This window comes from Canis lupus, chromosome 29, assembly GCF_048164855.1.
Source record: "Canis lupus baileyi chromosome 29, mCanLup2.hap1, whole genome shotgun sequence".
Taxonomy (NCBI): Eukaryota; Metazoa; Chordata; class Mammalia; order Carnivora; family Canidae; genus Canis; species Canis lupus.
This window is the reverse complement of record NC_132866.1, coordinates 26,975,511-26,998,648: the sequence shown is the minus strand read 5'-3', so window position 1 is coordinate 26,998,648 and position 23,138 is coordinate 26,975,511. Positions and strand designations below refer to the sequence as shown.

The 23,138-nt window shown below is 40.4% G+C and overlaps 1 protein-coding gene and 1 long non-coding RNA gene across 2 annotated transcripts in view; one reads left to right on the top strand and one right to left on the bottom strand.

Annotated features, from left to right (window-relative positions):
- LOC140620978 (uncharacterized) overlaps positions 1–23,138 on the top strand; it is a 39,799-nt gene that overhangs the window by 5,456 nt on the left and 11,205 nt on the right. The window lies entirely within an intron of this gene.
- The window catches only part of FBXW4 (F-box and WD repeat domain containing 4), a 116,847-nt gene that overhangs the window by 86,309 nt on the left and 7,400 nt on the right, over positions 1–23,138 (bottom strand). The gene's annotated exons all lie outside the window — the stretch shown is intronic.

Sequence of the window (23,138 nt, the reverse complement as noted above, 5' to 3'; positions counted from 1 at the left end):
ATATATGTACCCCTATGTTTACTGCATTATTTACAATAGCCAAAATATAGAAACAACCAAGTGTCCATTGATACATGAATAGATAAGAAAGATGTGGTATATGTATACAAACACACACACACAGATATACACATGCTGGAATATTATGTAGCCATAAAAAGGATGATATCGTGCCATTTGCAGCAACATGGATGGACCTAGAGAGTATTATACTAAGTAAAATAAGCCAGACTGAGATAGACAAATACCATATGATTTCACTCATATATGAACTCTAAAAAACAAAACAAATGAACAAACAAAAGGTAGAATCAGACCTATAAATACAGAGAACTAGTGGTTGCCAGAGGGGAGGGGTAGGGAGCTAGGCAGAATGGGTGAAGGAGAGTGGGAGACACAGGCTTCCAGTTATGAAATAAATCAGTCACAGGAATAAAAGGCACAGCATAAATAATATGATCAATGATATTGGAATAGTGTTGTGTAGTGACAGATGGTAGCTATACTTGTATAAGCATGGCATAACATATAAAGAAGTTGAATCAAAATGTTGTACACCTGAAATTAATGTAACATTGTGGTCAACTATACCCAAATGAAAAAAAAAATTTAAGATTTTATTTATTTATTCATGAGAGACACAGAGAGAGAGGCAGAGACATAAGCAGAGGGAGAAGCAGGCTCCATGCAGGGAGCCCATTGTGGAACCAGATCCTGGGACTCCGGGATCATTCCCTGAGCCAAAGGCAGATGCTCAACCACTGAGCCACCCAGGCGTCCTGAAAAAAAAAAAAAAAAAAAAAAAAAATTAAACTAAGCTTCAGGCCCAGCATGGAACCCATCACAGGCCTTGAACTCACAACCTTGAGATCAAGACCTGAGCTGAAATCAAGAGTAATTGACTGAGCCACCCAGGCATCCCTCAAATAAAAATTTTTTGAAAAATAATGATTATTTCTAGGTAATAGAATTTTTGGAATTTGCTTTGTACTTTTCTGTATTCCACGATTTTTTAATAAGAGGTATATCTCACCTTTACATAATCAATAAAGTCTCTCAAAGAGAAAATAGAGTTGTCATGAGTCCAAACACACCATGCAACAAGAAAGTTGGAGATTTGAAACATAATTTATTACCAGAGTTAACTAGCGACCTGTTTCACTAAACTTTATTTATTCCATTTAAAATGTGTATCATGTATTAGCAAAATAAAAAACAAATTAGACTATCAGAAATGAGAAGAAATAAGAAGCCTAATAGTGAATACTGTATCTATAAACATGTGAGCATCTCACAAATAGAAGAATGGAGTCTAGTTTTCTTTTCAGAAATTATCAGGTTGGGGGATCCCTGGGTGGCGCAGCAGTTTGGCACCTGCCTTTGGCCCAGGGCGCGATCCTGGAGACCCGGGATCGAATCCCACGTCGGGCTCCCGGTGCATGGAGCCTGCTTCTCCCTCTGCCTGTGTCTCTGCCTCTCTCTGTGTGACTATCATAAATAAAAAAATAAAAGATAAATAAAAAAAGAATTATCAGGTTGGTAGTTTATGTTCATCATGCTAAATACTACCAAGATCTTTTTTTATGAATTCACTGTCTTTGTCATATTCATTTTTAAAAAAATATTTTATTTATTCATGAGAGACACACACAGAGTGAAGCAGAGACACCGGCAGAGGGAGAAGCAGGCTCCATGCAGAGAGCCCGACGTGGGACTTGTTCCCTGGTCTCCAGGATCATGCCCTGGGCTGAAGGCAGTGCTAAACCGCTGCCTCCCTTTGTCATAGTAAGATAAAATATTTTTATTTCATATGAAATAATTTTAAGGTAATTGGGGGATGGGCATTGATCTAATGAGCACTGGGTGTTATATGCAACTGAATTCTACCCCTGAAACTAATAATACACTATATGTTAACTAAATTGAATTTAAATAAAGATAAATAAATGATAAAGTACTGTTTAAAATAATTATGCAGAAAAAAAACAGAAGGAAATATGACTAAATGCTAGAAATGGATGCTTATGAGATCCAGAATCATGGATAGTTCTTTTTGCTGCTGCTTTACACTTTTCTGCATTTTCTAAGTCTTTTGCAATGAACATGTATTACATAAATAATCAGTTTTTGAAAAATCCTAAGAAGTACTTACATCTAAGTGTAAGGAATAATTTAATTAAATTAGTTCATTTTAATATTAAAGTTCATTTTACACATTACCCATGCAGGAGAATTCCTAATAATTTGTGTTATACTTCATCTCCACCAAGGCAGACCATAACTCTCACCTACCCCCATGCCTAAAGTGAGGGCTGCACATAGTGATTCCTTCTAAAGAGTACAATACAGAAAGGCGGGGGAGAGTAACTTTACAGTGGAGAAAGCTGACAAACACAATTTCAGCCAGGTAATCAAGGTCAACATCAACAGTGATAAGTCATGTTGATAGTAGGTACCCTTGATATATCATGATGAAAATGGTACTTTACCTCTGTGGCCTTCCTCCCCAAAACCTATTATCCCAGTTAAATAATGAAAAAAAAAAAAACAAAAAACAAACAAAAAAACAGAGAAATCCCAATTGACAGACATTCTACAAACTACCTGACCAGTGTTCCTCAAAAATGTCAAGATCATCAAAAACAATGGAAGTCTGAGAAATTGTCACAGCAAAGAGGTGCCAAAGGAGATATGACAACTAAATGTAATGGGTTGTCCTGGAGCAAAAAAGAAAAGGGACATTAAGTAAAAACTGAGGGATTCTGATCAGTCCATTAATCGTTACAAATGCACAATACTATTGTCAGATGTTGGTAATGGAAGTCTATAGGAACTCTCTACACTGGCACCACAATTATTCTGTAATCTAAATCTGTTCTACAAATTAAAGGGTTTTTTTAAGTTCATTTGAGCCTTTTGTGACTTTTACAGAAAATCTTTGCAAAAATTGTAATGCATGTGAAAGCACTGTTTCCTGAATGATAGAGATTCCTGATATGAAACTATCCTGTCACCCCTAGTGCAATCAAAAAAGTAAAATTAATGTCCTATAGGTCATCTCCAACAAAACCTCTGCTTAAGAGCTCTAGTCACCCAAATTAACAGCTGTACCAGAAAAATTGATTTTCCAAAAGGACATATATCATTCCAAGATACTGTTCTAACTTTTCAACTGTGAGAAAACAGACATTTCCAAGCACCAATTTTTATAGAAATGATATATAAATACTCAAACATATGTAATGTAAATATACACATACATATGAAAAATTTAAGAACTCCGTGTCTACAATGGGTAGGAGAATAAGTAAGGGGGTTGGCAGGATACAAATATAAAATATAACTGTGGGAAAGAGGAAACAGATTTTCAGATTTGCCAGTTAAGTAATGTTATCTTTAGTCTGAGATAGCCTTCTTCATGTCAATAGGTGATTTTCAAATAGATTTTGATAGAGAGTACACCATCAGCATTAGGATAAGAAAAATTCCCCTGTTGCAATGTGGCATCAGAATTTGTTGTTTTCCTGACCTCTTTCAGCAGGACTCATTTGGCACAAGATGATGGAAGATATGAAACTCAAAGATGAAGGAAACCACAAAATCTTGTGAAATTTTCATGATCAACTGGGAATTTCTTTAAATAAATAAATATATACTTATAACAAATACACATACATACATAGATAAATAAAAATAAGGTCATCATTAAGACAATACATGTGGGGTGTCTAGCTGGTATAATCAGTTGAGAACTGACTCTTGGTTTTGGCTCAGGTCACGATCTCAGGATTGTAAAATTGAGCCCTGAGTGGGGCTCCGTACTCAGCCAGAATCTGCCTGGGATTCTCTCTCCCTCTGCCTGTCCCCTGCTACCCCTATCTCTCTAAAATAAAATAAAAAAAAATAGAATACTTGCAAATATGATCTTATGAGTTCTCTTCTATGAAAAGAGGGATAATTAAACTCCAGAAAGAAACGAATCATCTTCAGTACTTCTCAAAGAAAACGCCAGGTCAAATATGAAATTCTTATATATGATTCTATAATTATTACTATTTAAGAATGCCTAACTTCAGGAGTACCCAGGTGACTCAGCTGGTTAAGAGTCTGCTTTCAGGGGATCCCTGGGTGGCTCAGCGGTTTGCGCCTGCCTTTGGCCCAGGGCGCAATCCTGGAGTCCCGGGCTCCCAGCATGGAGCCTGCTTCTCCCTCTGCCTGTGTCTCTGCCTCTCTCTCTCTCTCTGTCTATCATGAATGGATAAGTGAAATCTTAAAAAAAAAAAAAAAAAAAAAGAGTCTGCCTTCAGCTCAGGTCACGGTCCTGAGAGCGAGCCCCCTAGGTTGGGCTCTCCACTCAGCAGCAAGTCTGCTTCTCCCTCTCCCCCTGTGGTCTCTCTCGCTTTCACTCTCCCTCAAATAAATAAATCTTAAAAAAAAAAAAAAAAAGGAATGCCTAACTTCAGGTACATTTTTTCATCTGAGACACTCATTACACTGAATAAAACCATAGGATATAATTTATTTATCTTCTCCTAGGTTTGGGGTCTGTTAAAAATGAGGAAAATACAGGGGCACCTGGTGGCTCAGTCGGTTAAGTGTCCAACTCTTGATTCAGCTTAGGTAATACTCTCAGGGTTATGATATCAAGCCCTGTGGCCTGCAAGGGGCCATGCTGAGAGTAGAGCCTGCTTGAGATTCTCTCTCCCTCTTCCCATCCCCCCCACTCTCCCTCTACAAGAGAGAGAAACACAAAAAAGCAACTTTTCTGGAGTTTCAATTAAATTATTTTGAACAGATGGTGGGTTGTGTTCAGTTGCTAAATATGAACAAAAGTTCGAATGTGAATGGAATAAGGATAGGTCTTATTTAAGTTTTTTGTTTTTACTTTAGTAAAAAAATCATATATATATGTGTATATATATATGAACATATATATATGTGCTCATATACTACACCAAGAGCAGTTATGGCCTTTGTAATAAAACTGCATTGTTATCCTTTGAAATCCTATGTCACTGCTCCTTAAAAATTATATATTCTATATAATGTGCCTATTCTCTTTTCTCTAGCAGCTGTTTCAAACACAAATGCAGAGATGAATGAAAAAAATCCCCTATGTTTAAAATCCACCATGGAGAGAAAAGCAGGAAGAGGTCCAAGCTCGCCCCTGGGGATTTTCCCAGGTTCAGTAGATTGACCTGGAAAACAAGTACAGCTTGAGCTCATCTTCCTTTAGCAGCACAAGCACTGGTCAGAGAAGTTTCCAAACACATGGAGCTTTAGGGAGACCACCTGCTCCTAACACAGGACAATGGCTACCAGACCACCAACTCTGTTGTTTCCAGTCAACACCAGCTCTCCTTTACAACAGATGACAGGCTTCCTGCCAGAAGAGTCTCCCAGTAAGAGTGAGCAAAGAAAAGCTTAGCTTTACATCTACAATAGAAGCCCCTAAATCAGGAGCAAAACAGATACATGAAAAAACTGAAACTGAACTTGGTCTGACAGTAGAAGCAAACCATAATCACATAGATATCAGCCCTGGTGAGGCATAGTCACAAGTTCAAATCCTCACTTGGCAAGGGCATGGGCCTCCAAGTGCTTTGAAGCCACCGATAAGTAGACAGAAATTTTTGCCCAGGTGCTCCTGCATGCTTTAAGCATGACCAATCTTGATGGATGTGTGGCACAACCCAGGGGTTAGCTTGAACCTCTTCCTGCTTCAGGGATCTAATCTATAGCTTCCCAAGATCTTCATCTCTTAGACTACTCAATAATAGGAGAGGAATCACACTGGTCAGGCCCTACAGCTTGCCTTGCTCTGTCAAAAGAGTTGAGGTCAACTAGAAGTTCTGATTTCTCTGATTTAAGTCTTAAGTTATACATGAGATAGCATGTTGAATTGGTTTGTTTTTTTTTAAGATTTTATTTATTTATTCATGATAGTCACACAGAGAGAGAGAGAGAGAGGCAGAGGGAGAAGCAGGCCCCATGCAGGGAGCCCGATGTGGGACTGGATCCCGGGTCTCCAGGATCACGCCCTGGGCCAAAGGCAGGCACTAAACCGCTGCACCACCCAGGGATCCCTTGAATTGGTTTTTAATTAAAGGTATATGAAGCAGAGACACCTGGGTGGCTCAGTGGTTGGGCATCTGCCTTTGGCTCAGGGCGTGATCCCGGAGACCCAGGACTGAGTCCCGCATCGGACTCCCTGCATGGAGCCTGCTTCTCCCTCTGCTTGTGTCTCTGCCTCTCTCTGTGTCTCAGTCTTTAAAAAAAAAAATAGGGATCCCTGAGTGGCGCAGCGGTTTGGCGCCTGCCTTTGGCCCAGGGCGTGATCCTGGAGACCCAGGATCGAATCCCACATCGGGCTCCCGGTGCATGGAGCCTGCTTCTCCCTCTGCCTGTGTCTCTGCCTCTCTCTCTCTCTCTTTGTGTGACTATCATAAATAAAATAAAATTAAATTAAAAAATTAAAAAAAAAAATAAAAAAAAATAAAGGTATATGAAGCAATATTTAGTAATATTTTATAGGTTAAGAGAATTAAAGTTCGTATCAGCTATTGAAAGGAAATTCTCAATATAGAATCTTATGTTAATCCATATAGGAAAAATCAATGAAAAACTGAGTTTTAAATGTTTAAGCAGTTAGGTCAATACACAATCCAGGCGGGATCCATGATGAGACTGAGAGGAAATAATTCAAAAAATCATTCAAAGTCTTGGCATCACACAACTTCCATAATGCTTTTTTTTTCCGTAAACTATAAACCCATATCTGTCTGGATAATTTTTTTTTAATTTATGATAGTCACACACACACACAGAGAGAGAGAGAGAGACAGAGAGACAGAGGGAGAAGCAGGCTCCATGCACCGGGAGCCCGACGTGGGATTTGATCCCAGGTCTCCAGGATCGCGCCCTGGGCCAAAGGCAGGCGCTAAACCGCTGTGCCATGCAGGGATCCCTGTCTGGATAATTTTTTAAGCTTCTAAATGTTTAGAAAATAAATCTGAAAATTTGTTCAAAAGCCCTCCACGTTTCAACTCAATCACTTATTTACAGTACCAAGGATAGAGTTATAGATACCACCTGTGAAGAAACAAGCCACTGACATAGAAGCATTTAGAATGGATGTATTCCAAACTGTTTAAATAAATCATGGAGCATCTGTAGAATAGGATATTAAGCAACTGTGCAAAAGAATGAGGAAGATCAATTTAAAATAAAAAAATAAAAGAGTGAGGAAGACCATTCACAATGTTATAGAACCATCTCTTATATACATTAAGTAAAAAAAAAAAAAGCAAGATACGAAGAGTGTGTAGAATATATTGCCATTTGGTGGGGGGGTAGGGGGAACTGCGTTTATGTGCTTTGGCTTTTGTACACCAAAAATTTCTGGAAAGTTACACAAAAACCTAGTACCAATGTTTGCTTCTAAGGAGGGGACCTAGGTGGCATATTTTATACCTTCTGAATGTTTATTTATATGTATCACCTATCAGATAATAAGCTATACCTCTAAAAGGGGGCACTCTTTAAAAAGTAAAAGGGCATATTCAAGGATGTTTTGGGTAAATGGAAGAGGCCATAATGAAAGAAATTGCCATTATTTTGCAATAGAGAGCTATAGTTGACAAGAGGGAGGGGGAATTTGCAATCTGTTAATGGGATGTCAGAAAGTAGATCAAAATGAATACCCAGACTGTGAAAATATGGTAATTACTGACAGAAGGAAAAAAAATAAAGTCCATCCCCTTGCATTTAACTCAGCAGTGGTATGTTAGGAAAAAGGACTGAGCAAAAAGAAAATACTGGAACTCAACTACAAATTATAAAAGGAGAAAGAAAATCATTTGTGAAATAAACCTTCAGAATGTTGTAGTATTACAGTAAAACGTATGTAAGTTTTCAAATGAACTCCAGCATATCCTGAAATCAGTAAAACAATTTCACTGTCTTCAAACACTTACACAAACACACCCCAAAAGCACATACACATTCAGACACACACTATAAGCAGCCAATAAGACCATCAAGACAATTCTGAACTTTATGGCTATTTCTTTTTTAGGGGTCATTCTTTGCATTTTTACTGCCCTAAATTTACCTCTTCAAGTCACAGCAATGCAGATTGAGCTTCCTTTCTTCTTTAGTTTTGTTTCCAACCAAATCTTTTGTACATTTCTGGAATTTAAGCCACCTGAGTTACCGCTACTTATCTATAACACCATTGCTTTGAGGGATTAAAGCAGGTTTCTTGTAATACACTTAGATCAAGAGTTATCTGGGTTGAGAAGAATATCCTGTTTGAGTTGGGGATGGGGAATCTTTTTTTATTTTTTATTTTTTATTTTTTACCTTTTTTTCTTGAGTTGTTTTGATTTGCCCTGAGAGCAGTAATCTTCAGCAAGTAATATTTTTTTTTTAAAAAAAGCCCCCAACACACTACAAAACATTCCAAGTGATTTTAACTCCTGAATGAGGTTGGGCTACCTGAGTGATTCTCTCTCTTCTCTTCTTTGGCAGAAAGGATTAGAAACCTCCACAGAACTTGCTCTCTATTAAAGTGGAGTGCTGTGCATTCATTGGCAAGAGGTGAATTGTTTTCAGATTACATGTGAAAGAGTGTGTGTGTTTCTTTCCCACATCAAAGACTTGGATGGAAGCAGTTCTGAGTATTGCCAGGGATGCAAGAATTGGTGCTAAAGTGATTAACAAAATTGCTTTCCTGCAAAAGAAGCACAAAACATTACCTAGGGATTAGAGGAGGAGAGGGCAAGATTAAAGGTGATGTTGAATTTTGGGTGGAATATCTTATCCATCTTTTTCAAATCATGCTTCAAGGATTCTGCGGCTCCTCCTCAGAGAAACCTGAGCAAATCAAGGTCTTGCTTTCTCAAGTTTTGTACACAGGGGCTCCAACGGGGTAAAATTAAAATTACTAACATAAGCAGCACTCACTTGTGACCTCCATATCTTCATCTCACACTACAAACACATTTTGGGTTTGGGGTGGATTTTATTCAGCACACATCAACTCCCATTAATCAAAGATTCTTTCATTTGCAATTGGCATGTGTGTCTACCTGTTGGATTTAAACGACAGTTTTTTGTAGAATTTCTTGAGTTGTCTGGCTTTAGTTAATCTTGACTTGATTAGTATAGCATCCCTTTTTAAACATCTTTCCCAGTGAAACTTTCATCTAGCCAAAATGTAAAACAAAAACCATAGAACCTATATTCCAAATAGTGAAGGAAAGTTCATATAGCAAACCTCACAATTATTAGTTTAGGAAATTATTTTAAATGTTATCTCTAAAATGCCCTATGACATTCTTTGTCACTTAGTGGTTTTTTTTTTAATCTCTTTTAAAAACTGAATTTAAGTAGCCCTTCCTCCAAGACATCCTCCTGACATTAGGGTCCTAATTAGAGATAGGCAGAAACATATAGGTACATGTAACTGTTCCGGTGTGAATAAACATTTCCTCCTCCTTGCTTTCTTCCTTTAAAACATTAAGTCCCCAAAAAGAATGAAACATATACCTGGATAGGTAGGGAAAACATAAAGTTGAGTGTATTAGCAAAATAAATAATTTTGAAGCAATATGTACAATATAATGCCATTTATGAAAAAAAATTAACACAAAAAACAACTATCTTAACTCTTGAGGGAACACATATATGTATGTAAAGGTACAAAAAAGAGAACAGAATTATACATCTTAAACTCATGGTGATGGCTGCCTGTGGGACAGAAGGTGTGGAAAAGAGATTGAGGGTAGTGGTAAAAGGGAATTTTAGCTACATCTATAATGTCTGTTTCCTTTAAAAGAAAAAAACCCATTAACCTAAGATGATTCACTTAGGCATAGTTAGGGGATGTGAAGGATCATTGAAATTCTTATCTAAAAACACAGCAGAGGTTCGGGATCTCATCTTTGTCCTCAAATTATTCTTTCACATAGCGTATGGAGGGCTTTATTTGTCAGACAGAACTTATGTCTCACTTTCTTTATAACAGCAATAAAACCTGTTTCAAATTGATTAAATAATTCAGGAGAGTTGTTACCTCCTCTTTTCCCACAATAACATTATCTTCACAAATTTATGTGCCATAGTGATGGAACTTGATCTTTGCGGGTGTTCTGTAAGGAATTCGAGTCCTCAGTAAAAAGAACAAATAAATGAATAAATAAATAAGCACGACTCGCTTGCTGCCCGGCCAGTGAGAGTTTGTGGGCGTTTTCATTTTGAAAAGTTGTTTCTCGAGGGTGCCTGTGTGACTTCTTCGCTTTCAGGAACGTGTTGAGAACAATCATTTTCTATCTGTCTTTCCCTCGGGGTCCCGTAAGGTCACTGGACATAAGATAGCTGTGAAATTTGACATTGTTCCAATTTAAATGCTTTACTCCGGCAAGCGCAAGACTCTGGGCGCGGCGGTGCGGGGATTGCCACGGCCAGGCCGGTTCTGAGACTCGCCAGCCCTCCAGGCTTCAAAGCCTGCCATCCTTGATCTCACTAAAGAATGTTTTTGAATTCTATGTCCATCTAGTGGTTGCCTGCAAAGATCTACTTGGCTTTTTCTTTCTTCCCTTTCTTTCACACTTGATCAGTGAGATTCTGTTTGTGATGGGGGTTTTGCCCCCCTTGGTCTTTAATTCTTTCACAGGTGGTTTCAAAGTGTCTATCCTCAGTCACTGCTTTCTATAAACAAGCAGGAATTCATGAACCCCAGTTACTGATGGCTCTCCTCACGGACCAATTCTCCTCTCACTTTGAAAATAGACTGTTTTGTGGACAGTAAAGTACAGTTCTTTTTCACAGATGAGATTAGAGGCTTGAGGGGAGGCTAGAGGGAGGGGAGTTTCTATTCCTTTTTTCTTTTTCTTTTTTTTAAACCGGAGAGCTTTTGTGTTGTAATTCATTTTAGCAAATGCACGAACTTTACTTATTTTACACTCAGTTGCACCTTCGGTTAAAGATGACATGGTACTAAGTAGAAGGTGTTGGGAATTTGCTGATTTCCTCATTAATTCCATCATCTCCAGCATCCCAAGTATAAAGGTAAGAGCTGAAGATCTAGTGGGGACAGGAGCTAATGTGGTTGTATATCCAAGGAATCAAAGAATCTCAGTTCTACTGGAGAATTCTGATGTGCCACAGGGTGGCCATATCTTACATCACTTCCTCCCCTCTGCAAGCTGAGAAGTCTCTTCCCAGGACTCAGTTTCTCTGATTTGAGGTTTTAGAGGGACTGGGATTCCATGCCTATCTGTAGCAGTCATTTGTCTTTATGGTTCTCATATGGATCCTGGAAGCTGGGGAGTTGATGGGTTTATAATATTCTGAATTCTGTAAGAAAAAAGAAACAAAAAACACAGGCCAAGTTTCCTAACACATCAACAGGGAAAGGGTGTATGTGCATCTTGGGCCACCTGGCCTCTAGGAATATGGGTGCACACACCGAAGTAAAGTCACTGCTCTCGGGATCCCTGGGTGGCTCAGCGGTTTAGAGCCTGCCTTCAGCCCAGGGTGTGATCCTGGAGTCCTGGGATCGAGTCCCACGTCAGGCTCCCTGCGTGGAGCCTGCTCCTCCCTCTGCCTGTGACTCTGCCTGTGACTCTGCCTCTCTCTCTGTGTCTCTCATAAATAAATAAAATCTTTAAAAAATAATAATAAAGTCACTGCTCTCATTCCAGCTCAAACTAAAACAATAGTTTTACTATTTTGAAATACTTTCTCTTTATAAAGATTTATTTATTTGGGAGAGAGAGAGAGCATGTGCACGCATGCATGCACACATGAGCAGGTGGGAGAGGTAGACAGATGGGGACAGAGAGAATCTCAGGCGGACTCCCTGCTCAGCATGGAGCCTAACTCGGGACTCTATCTCACAACTCTGAGATCACAACCTGAGCCAAAATCAAGTCTAACACTTAACCAACAGTGCCACCCAGGAACCCCTAAAATATTTTCTCTTTATGAGTACAACATACTTTATCAGAATCAATTTTATTTTTTAAGATTTTTTTATTTATTCATGAGAGAAAGAGAGAGAGAGGCAGAGACATAGGCAGAGGGAAAAGCAGACTCCTTCCAGTGAGGCTGATGCAGGACTCAATCCCAGGAGCCCAGGATCACACCCTGAGCCACCCAGGTGTCCCTATCAGAATCAATTTTAAAAACATAAATTGTGGGCAGCCCAGGTGGCTTAGTGGTTTAGCACTGCCTTTGGCCCAGGGCCTGATCCTGGAGACTCAGGATCGAGTCCCACGTTGGGCTCCCTGCATGGAGCCTGCTTCTCCCTCTGCCTGTGTCTCTGCTTTTGTCTCTCTCTCTTTCTGTCTCTCATGAATAAATAAAATCTTTTAAAAAACATAAATTGTGTTCACCCAACATTGTTTGTAATAACAAAAACTACAATTAAACAACCTAAATGTTCACCAATGGGCAACTAGCCAAATAAACCATAACATGTCCATCTGTAGAATAATATGCAATCATTTCAAAGAGTGAAACTGGGGACCCTGGGTGGCTCAGTGGTTTGGCGCCTGCCTTTGGCCCAGGGCACGATCCTGGAGTCCCGGGATCGAGTCCCACGTCGGGCTTTGGGCATGGAGCCTGCTTCTCCCTCCTCCTGTGTCTCTACCTCTTTCTCTCTCTCTGTGTGTCTATCATAAATTTAAAAATTTTTTAAAAATGAAAGAGTGAAACTGGAAATGAGTGATATGAAAACATATCTAAGGAATGATGTTGAATGAAAAAAAGTTGACAAATTATACTATGAAAATGCTATGTATAAAACAACCCCATATATGTGTCAGGTAGATGTATGTATGGGATTGAGGGAGGTGATCTAAGGAGATTTTAATCTTATCTGTAATGTTTTACTTTTTTACAAAGAAGATATATATATGTAATCCTCATACAATTAAAAATAATTTTTAAAATTTTTAAAGTATTTTTAAAAGCCAAATTGAGAATATGTAAAAATAAATAAAATCACCTATAATCTGCTACCCAGCATTCCACATAGTCTTTTGTATATATACTTTTCTAAAAATTGTTTTATTGTGGAAATATATACATAAAATAAAATTTACCATTTTAACTATTTATAACTATGCTGAGTGTCATTAACTATATTCAAATTGTTGTGCAATCCAGGCATCTGGGTGGCTCAGTCAGACAAGTGTCTGCCTTTGATTCAGGTTATGATCCTGGGGTCCTGGGATCAAGCCTCACATCAGGCTCCCCACTGAGTGGGGAGTCTGCTTCTCCCTCTGACCCTTCCCCTGCTTGTGTACTCTAATAAAGAAATAAAATCTAAAAAAAATTGTGCAATCATTACCACCACCTATCTGAAGAACTTTCTCAATTTTCCCAAACTGGAACTCTGTACCCAATAAACAATTTCTCCCTCCCCCAGCCACTGGCAACCACTGACCTAGTTTCTGCCACTATGTATTTGACTACTCCGTACCTCACATAAGTGTAATAATACAGCTATTTGCCCTTTTGTATATGGTTTATTTCAGTTATCTATGTTGTAGCATAGGTCAGAATCTCATTTATTTTTTATTTTTTAAGATTTTTTATTTATTTACTCATGAGAGACACACAGAGAGAGAAAGAGAGGCAGAGACACAGGCAGAGGGAGAAGCAGGCTCCATGCAGGGAGCCTGACATGGGACTCGATCTCGGGTCTCCAGGATCACATCCTGGGTTGCAGGTGGCACTAAACCGCTGTGCCACCGGGGCTGCCCTTCTTTTATTTTTTTAAAGATTATTTCTTTATTTATTTTTTTGAGAGAGAGAGAAAAAAAAAAAAGATAGTGAGAGAGAGCACAAGCAACAAGGGAGGGACAGAGGGAAAAGGAGAAGCAGGCTCCCAACTGACCAAGGAGCCCAACGTGTGGCTTGATCCCAGGATCCCAAGATCAGGACCTAAGCGAAAGGCAGATGCTTAGCAGACTGCACCATCCAGGTGCCCCAGAATTTCATTTATTTTAAAGGCTGAATAATTTCTACTGTATGTATACAGTACATTTTGTTTATTCATTCATCCATCAATGGACACTCAGTTTAGATTTTTTTAAAATTTATTTATTCATGAGAGACACAGAAAGAGAGAGAGAGAGGGAGAGGCAGAGACACAGGCAGAGGGAGAAGCAGGCTCCATGCAGGGAGCCCAATGTGGGACTTGATCCCAGGTCTCCAGGATCAGGCCCTGGGCTAAAGGCGGCGCTAAACCGCTGAGCCACCTGGGCTGCCCGGACACTTGGTTTATTTCCACCTTTTGGCTATTACAAATAATGCTGCTATGAACATTGGTGTACAAATAGCTGTTTGAATCCCTGCTTTCAGTTCTTCCTCTATATCCAGAAGTGGAATTGCTGGATCAAATGCTAATTCTTTTTTTTTTTTTTTTTTTTATGATAGTCACACAGAGAGAGAGAGAGAGAGAGGCAGAGACACAGGCAGAGGGAGAAACAGGCTCCATGCACCGGGAGCCCAACGTGGGATTCGATCCCGGGTCTCCAGGATCGCGCCCTGGGCCAAAGGCAGGCGCCAAACCACTGCGCCACCCAGGGATCCCTCAAATGCTAATTCTATGTTTAATTTTTGGAGAAGCCTCCATACTGTTTTCCACAGTTGGCTACACTAGTTTGCATTTCCACCAGCAATGCACAAGGGTTCCAATTCCATCATATCCATACCAACACTCTTTTTCTGGGTGTTTATGGTTTTTTTTAAAGCCACCCTAATAGGTATGAAGGGATTCTATACTTTTAAAAAATCAAAAATTGGCCTCAATTGTAGCTTAATATAACCTTGACATTTTTCTATGCCGTTAAATATTCTTCAACAGTATCATTTTAATGCCTGCATAGCATTCCACTGAGTAAGATGTACCATAATTTACTCAACCAATTCCCCTGGAAACTTAAGTGTTTCCAATTTTTTGGCATTACAAAGAGTGAGTGCTCCATATTCACATTCTTGACTTTACTTTAAATTTGCTTATAAATTCTTAACAGTGATATTGCTGGGTCATAGAACATACACATTTTTTTAAGCTTTGAAGATCAACATCCAATTTAAAATTCAATTAAAAAGAGGGATTGGAGGACAGAAAGAATCGCCACTGCTGCTACACACTTAAAGACCCCAAGCAAACTACTACTTAATCAGTTGAGAAATTCGCTCACACAATGTAAAGAGTGGGTATTGTCTGTTAGCCCTCCAGCAAGTCGCCTTTCACCATTGACCTACATCGAAACCTTCAGCTTAGGAAAAGAATGTAGAAGCCTCTTATTTGGGAGGGTTGGTTCAGTGGTACTTGGGTGTTACAAGAGTCTGTGTGTGAGCACTCTCATCACTGGAGCTCACTACTGGATCCAGGACCAATCTGAATCTCTTTCACTCTGCTCCTTACTGAAATATGATGCTCTCTCTGGGGTAGAAATTGCAGAAGCATTTAAGAAAAACCCAGGAATAACACAATGGAGAAAGTTCAAGAGTAGGAATCATCCAGGAATAAAGGAAGGAGCTTTCTCCCTCCTTTTCTGTCCAATTAGTAGTTTAAATAGTCTATGAGCCTACAGAGCCTTGGACTTGGAAATCCTGGATAAATTTTAGTGATGTCACTCTGCTACTCAGAGACCTCTGCCACTTGTAGGCTCTGTAGTCAATATAAACCTCTTTGCCTCGCACTCAATAGTCTGATTTCCCAGGACCCCTCTCCATCCTCAATGCCCCAGCATGAAACTTTCCATTACATCCAAACTGACCTATTTACTATATTCCCCACCAAGCAGCACATACTGTGGAAAGACCTTTGGACTTAGATTTCAACAAAATGGATTTGAACCCTGTCTCTGCCATTTCTTTAGTAGGTGACCTTGGGCAAAGATTAAACCTTGCTGAACCTCAGTTTCCTCATCTGTAAAACAGGGAAAAAATTACAAAATTACAAAGCGTAATTTGCTGTATTATTATGTATATGTTACCCTGGACAACAGCATTTAAAAGAAGTTAATACAATGAGGAGGGACATAAATGTCTTGTTTTTCCTGGCTTCTGAGCCTTTGGTCCCACTTGTCCTCTTTCTGGAAAAGTCCTCTCTCATCTGAATCCCACCTATTCATCAAAACAAACTCATGTTTTGGCCTCTTTGAAAACCCTCCCATGAAAATCCCTAGGACTCTCCGATTAGACTATTCATTTAGTAGAATGAATAGTATCAGCTATACTTTTCACCATGTCTTTGTCTCCAAAGGACAGAACCCATGCCTACTACTACCTACCTCTTTATTACCCCACCTCACTTTTCTCTCTCTGTATCAAGAACATTTTACATACAGTACATGGTAAATAAATATTTGTTCACTGACCCTTTTCACTTCCCCTACCCTTTATGACCTGCCTATATTAATAGGTCCATATCAGTCCTTCTAAATGGACTCTAGTCTGGCATAATTTTCAGGGAGCATGGATTCCAATTTTGCCCAATAAAAATCATCATGTATAGCACTTCCTTGCTTACAGCAATAGCCTGTAAAGTCAACAGAATGGATATTGTTATTATTACCCCTATTTTTTAAAAGATTGTATTTATTTATTCATGAGACACACAGAGACAGAGACATAGGCAGAGGGAGAAATAGGTTCCCTGTTGGGAGCCCAATGCAGGACTTGATCCCAATGCGGGATCACACCCTAAGCCAAAGGCAGACACTCAACCACTGAGCCACCCAGGCATCCCTATTACCTTTATTTTTTAGAGACTCTGAGAGATCGAGCAATTTGTCCAAGGCCGCAAAGCTAGTGTATGTGAAAACTGAAAACTGAACTCAGATCTACTTATTGCATAGCTCATGCTCTTGGCCTCACATAACCTCTCTCTATATTTAACTGTTAATGAATATTGGTCCTTCTGTGAAGTAATATCATTGAATTTTAGGTCCTTGCCTAAGAAAAAAATGGTGGTGTTCTTGGGTAACTTTTTTAGTGTTAGCAGAGGCATGAAAGAAATGTACATGATATGTCAGTGCTCGAAATGTTCCAGTGAGACCCTTGTGTAAATTATTTCGTTGGGACCCAGAATAAAAGCTGGGCTTCCAACAGGAAGATAAAGGTATCCTTTCCACTATATGTTAATTAATTGCAACTCAGAGCAGCCCTCTTAGGAATGGTTCTCCCACTGTACTTCTGACCTTTTTCAGTGACCTTCTGCCCACAGCCCTCAAAACTCAGGGGCTTCTGCTCCAAAGCCTTGGTCTGGCTCCCAGGGGCTCTTCCCCTGCAGTCACCCACCACAAATTGGGTCTCTCCAGCAAAGGGCACAGCTCTTTAACCACAGCTCCAGGGAATCATAAGTGATCCTGATTAGAAGAGATACTAAGAGATGCTAGCACTACATGGTCCTCCAGCACACCAGCAGCCTCCCCAGCTATGCATCTCATCTGCTGACAGCTCAGCAGACAGTCTTCAGATTTAGAGAAGGTATGAAACCATAGATGGGTTTGCCTCCAACCAAAAGTAGAGCCATGTTTCTCAGCTACCTCGGTCACTGAGTAAGCAACAGCTTGTCTGCCTAGGGTGTTGGTCTACCTGCTGTCCCAGTAAAATACAAAACAAAAACCCTGGAAGCCATATAAACCTTGACTTAGCTGTTACCCTAGATTCTGCGGGTAAGAGTTGTTTAAACTATCATTTCCTCCTTGCCCTGCCTTGGACACTTGGGCACTAATGTCAACTTTGCTGAGCTGCCTCCAGATTTGTTCAATATACAATATACGTTACTGAAAACTACTTGCTAAGCAGTAGGGGAATGAAAAGGTGGGGAATAGAGGCTTCTCGCGCTTTTCTCAGCCTAGTTTCCACTGCAAGCCCCACTTTCTCACAACCAACAAGCCTCACATCCACAACCAGCCCCAGTTGTACAGGGACTGGTCATGTTCTCCATCTCGTTGATTTCCAAGACAAACATTAGCATAAACATGAGCACAGCAATGGCTTGATTATGCTCTAATTACTCTGGGCCAAAAGCAGGAGTTAAATCTCAATTCATATGCTATTTGGTGGACTATTACATGGAACCACAGGCACAATATGCCTTCATCTTTATTCACATCACTTGGTAAAGCCCTCCCTCATGCTGGTGCAATCGCTAGTTTTCTTTCCCACATCCACCATTCTGTCTCAAACACTAAGAGTTCGGGCAGCCCAGGTGGCTCAGCAGTTTAGCACCGCCTTCAGTCCAGGGCCTGATCCTGGCGACCCTGTATCGAGTCCCACGTCAGGCTCCCTGCATGGAGCGTGCTTCTCCCCCGTCTCTCTCTCTCTCTCTCTCTCTCTCTATCATAAATAAATTAAAAAAATTTAAAAAAAATACTAAGAGTTCAAACACTGCTCCTCCAAAGATCTTAACCTTGAGACTTAAGACATTGTCCCCTACTCCTCAACAGCACCTCCTCCTCTCTAGCTGCTCTTTAGCCAAACATCAACTCAGTCAAATGAAATAAACAAATATTTACAGAATGAGGAAGGAGAGAGAGGGGACAACTGTGATTACTGACCCATCCCGCCCCAGCTTTCCCTGGCTCAGAGTGTCTTTGGGAACAAGCTCAAAATGGTAGTTAAGAAGGTAAATTCTAGTTTCTTGTGCTCTCCTGCAGACGAGCAATGAGCAATTCAGACCTGAAATTTTAAAAACCATTTATGGTAGCATCCAAAAAAACCAAATACCAGGTATAAATCTAACCAAACATGAATAGGATCTACATCTAGAAAACTAGACAACACCAATGAAACAAGCAAAGATGCCTAGATAAATGGAAAGAGAGTCTTTGTTAGAAGGTCAGGATACGGGATCCCTGGGTGGCGCAGCGGTTTGGCGCCTGCCTTTGGCCCAGGGCGCGATCCTGGAGACCCGGGATCGAATCCCACATCGGGCTCCCGGTGCATGGAGCCTGCTTCTCCCTCTGTTTCTCCCTCTGCCTGTGTCTCTGCCTCTCTCTCTCTCTCTCTGTGACTATCATAAATACATAAAAAAATTTAAAAAAAAAAAGAAGGTCAGGATACAAAGGTCAATCACTTGCCTATATGCCAGCAATAAACAACTGGAATCTGGAATTTTGAAAAAGATACCATTTAAAAGTCTTGTTTCTTAGAGTCATGCGTTCAGGTGATTAGCAGTTTCAACTTGACTTTGTCCTTCAATAAGAAATCCTGGGGTTCTTGAGACCTTTCATGTAGTAGCTTAAATGGCATCTTCCACTAAAAGTCCAAACTGTCCTGTAATTCTAACCATTGCTGGAATCTTCTGAGGCACTATTTGTTGAGTTCCTTTTTTTTTTTTTTCCTCCAAGCCTCTTTCAGTTAGGCAGCCATACTTTCCCTGGAGGTTTCCATTCCTCGTTTTCAACTCTTCCCATCCCTCCCTCTTCCAGCTGGTTACTGAGCTTTGGTCTGCCAAAGGCACCTCCAATCTCCAGCAAATCACACTGCCTTGTGTCTTGTTTCCCACCTATTGTCTGGCTTCTCTGTTCTTCCCTCCCCTTTACCTCCAACTCTTCCCATGCTCCTCCCCAGGTCATTTTTTTTTTTAAGATTTTATTTATTCATGAAAGACAGAGAGAGAGAGAGAGGCAGAGACACAGGCAGAGGGAGAAGCAGGCTCTCCACAAGGAGCCTGATGTGGGACTTGATCCTAGATCCCAGGATCATACCCTGAGCGGAAGGCAGATGCTTAACCGCTGAGCCGCTCAGGCATCCCCAGGTCAGTCTTTCAAGAGTGTACTTACCATGTTAAATCATTTTCTCTGAAACAAATATTTGCATATGCAAACCCCACATTTGCCATCTGTTTTTCCCTACTCCCCACCCAGAGGAACTCTCAATTTTCTATATATTTGGGGAAATACAGTTTTCCCCAGATGGTCTCTCCAAAGCAAGGTCAGGGTTTGTGCATTCTTTCAAAGGTTCTGGGCAGAGGTTAGAATGACTCATGTTTCCTTGGTCCCATCAGCAGCTGTGTCATCAGTGCACCTGAGAATGGGACAAACCTGACTCTTCCTTAACTAACAGCACACCAGAATTTGAGGGAGATGTTGAACTATAAACTATATCCCCGGGGAAGGGCAAAAAACCTGCCCAGTTGCTCAAACAATTCTAAACTAAATCCCCTAAGAATACTTCCACGGGGAGAGAAAAAGAGCATGAATATTAGAAAGATCCTGAACCAGGTGTGCCGAAAAGGGTTCTTAGTCATTCTCAGCTCTGAAGGGGATGGGGCAGCCCCACATCTCTACTGGGAACCATATTTCCCCTTTTAAATCAGGAAAGAAAAAAAAAACAACAACATAGCCCCAAATAGAGAATGTTTTCTTTTGTAACTGGAAGCAAACATCGCTGATGGCTTTAACAGCTGCCTGCCAACATGGCCTGAGAAGCAGGCAAGCTCAAACATTTTTTTGAGATCAACACATGTACAGACATACAGTATATTAAGGTCAAATTATAAATCCAGGAATAAAAGAACAAATAAACAAGTTTCAGCCTTCTCTAGGCTTCTGTGTCCAACACTAGCCAAACTAGACTCTGAAGCAGAGAAATCTAGATTCCAAGAAGGCAGGTCTCCCAGGAGTTCAAGTCAAACCTGCCTCTGGTAGGAAAAGGTGCCATTGTAGATTAACTGGCTGATGGCTGACCAGGTCCAGGCTGACTGCCCTGCCTAGCCCAGGCTTCCTTCTGTCAGCCAGCAGACTCTGAGGATGTGTGGCAGGTTAACTGTAGGCCTGCCATTGACTCGATCTTTGACCCCAGTAAATCATTTAATATGCCATGTGCCTTTCTCCATATGTTAATGTTTGGTGTAATTCGGATGAGAATTCCACAAGTATAGGTGTGCCACCCATTATGACTAAATCTTTTCCTTTAGAGTTTCTGAGAAGAACCTTCTGAGCAGCTGCGCTGCAGAGAGCCAAGGTATTTGGACAAACCAAATTGAAATGCCTACAGATGGTGAGACTGGCATTGCCTTAATTATGGCTGAAAAGCAGAACAAATTTGTTCTTTGGTTATCAAAACTGATACAAGACTTTGTGATAGTCTTCCTTAGGGTAAGAAATCCACCAAAGTATACTAGGTATGAAAAAACTGAATTATTTTTCTGATCCCACCACTATGCTAGTCAGGTGACCTTGAACAAATCACTTAGGCCAAGGTTGTTCAGACAACAGTTGGTCATGAAATTAGTGAAATAAATTGGAACTACACATTTTTTAATGGAGTCAAGTTGAATATAATATAAAAATATCAGTGCTTAAAAAAAATATCAGTGCTTAGTCCATAATAAGTATAAGCACTATTGCATATGTGTGTGAATGTGTTTCCTGGGGTCACGATGGACAATAAATTTCTTACTATGAGTAACAAACAAAATAGTTTTCCAGCCTACAACCTCGAACATAGGTTTGTTTGTTTTTTAAGATTTTATTTATTTATTCATGAGAGACAGAGAGAGAGGCAGAGACACAGGCAGAGGGAGAAGCAGGCTCCCTGCAAGGAGCCTCATGTGGGACTTGATCCCAGATCCCAGGATCATGCTCTGAGCTGAAGGCAGATGCTCAACCGCTGAGCCACCCAGGCATCCCTAGAACATAGGGTTTTGATTTCCCCATCGGTTGATTGGAAATAATTCATTTTAGACACATAGGTGTCCAAGTACACATGCATATTCATATACATATATGTATATAATGAGCACCACAGTGTATCAGGCGCATAGGTATATACAGGCACAGCAAGACCCTGTCTTCATGGAGCCTTGGCTAGTAGGGGAGTCGATCATAAAATAATTATGTAATTATTTAACTACCATTGTGATAAGGCCTACAAGAGATTTATAAGGTATGATGAGAGCATGTAGCTCAGGTTCCTAACCCAGGCTGTAAGGCCAGGGCCAGCCTCCCTAAGGAAGTGACAAAGGAGGCATAGAGTGATGTAGGCAAAGAAGCGGAAGGAAAGCATTCCAGGCACAGAGAACAGCTAGTGTTAGGGGGCCTTCTAGAAGAAGCAACAGTGTCAGTCCAACCTCAAAGACTTCTGTGAGGACCAAAGGAGAGGACAGTAGAAACACTTTGTAAACTGCAGTATTATTCAAATAGGGTATATTATTATTTAAAACAATGAATATAAACATGACCTGAAGATGAGCTTAGTTTCTTTATGCATCCATTCACTGACTAGTTGAGCACTGCTCAGTACAGACACTGTTCTTGGTTCTGAGCATACAGCACTAAGTAAGACAGGACCACTGCCCTGGTAAGTTTCCCTTTCAGAGAGAGAGACAGACAATAAACACATAAACAGGTAACGTCAAGAGTGGTACAGTGGGTAGATGAGTAGAGAATGAAGGTAGAGGAGGTATTTTAGACAGGGAAAGCAGAGCTCTCTGACAGGGTGACAGCCAGATCTGAATAAAATGAGATCTGTCACCTTCTGATGTGACCTGGGAATGTATCACCTAGTATTTCAAGACTGGGTTTTACTCAATCTGGTAAATAAGGCTACTTATGCCCATCTCATAGGACTTCCTTGAGGGCTGAATGAGATAAAGAATGTAAGACCTCTAGTACAGTGCTAGCATGAATAAGTACTTACCATTCACTCAATTAGAGTGTCTGCTGATCTGTTATTCCAAGTACTTGGAATGTGTTTAGAACGATATAGGGGCACCTGGGTTGTACAATCGAGTGTCTGGCTCTTGGTTTCAGCTCTGGTCATGATCTCAGGGTTATGGGATCAAGCCCTGCATCAGGCTTGTGCTCAGCGGGGGAGTCTGCTTGAGATTCTCTCCCTCTGCCCTTCCTCACACACACATTCACACTCAATCTCTCTCTAATAAATGAATACATCTTTTTTAAAAAGGACAAGAGGGCAGCCCCAGTGGCGCAGCAGTTTAGCGCTGCCTGCAGCCCAGGGTGTGATCCTGGAGACCCGGGATCGAATCCCACATCGGGCTCCCTGCATGGAGCCTGCTTCTCCCTCTGCCTGTCTCTACCTCTCTCTCACTCTGTGTCTCTCATGAATAAATAGGAAAATAAAATCTTTTAAATAAA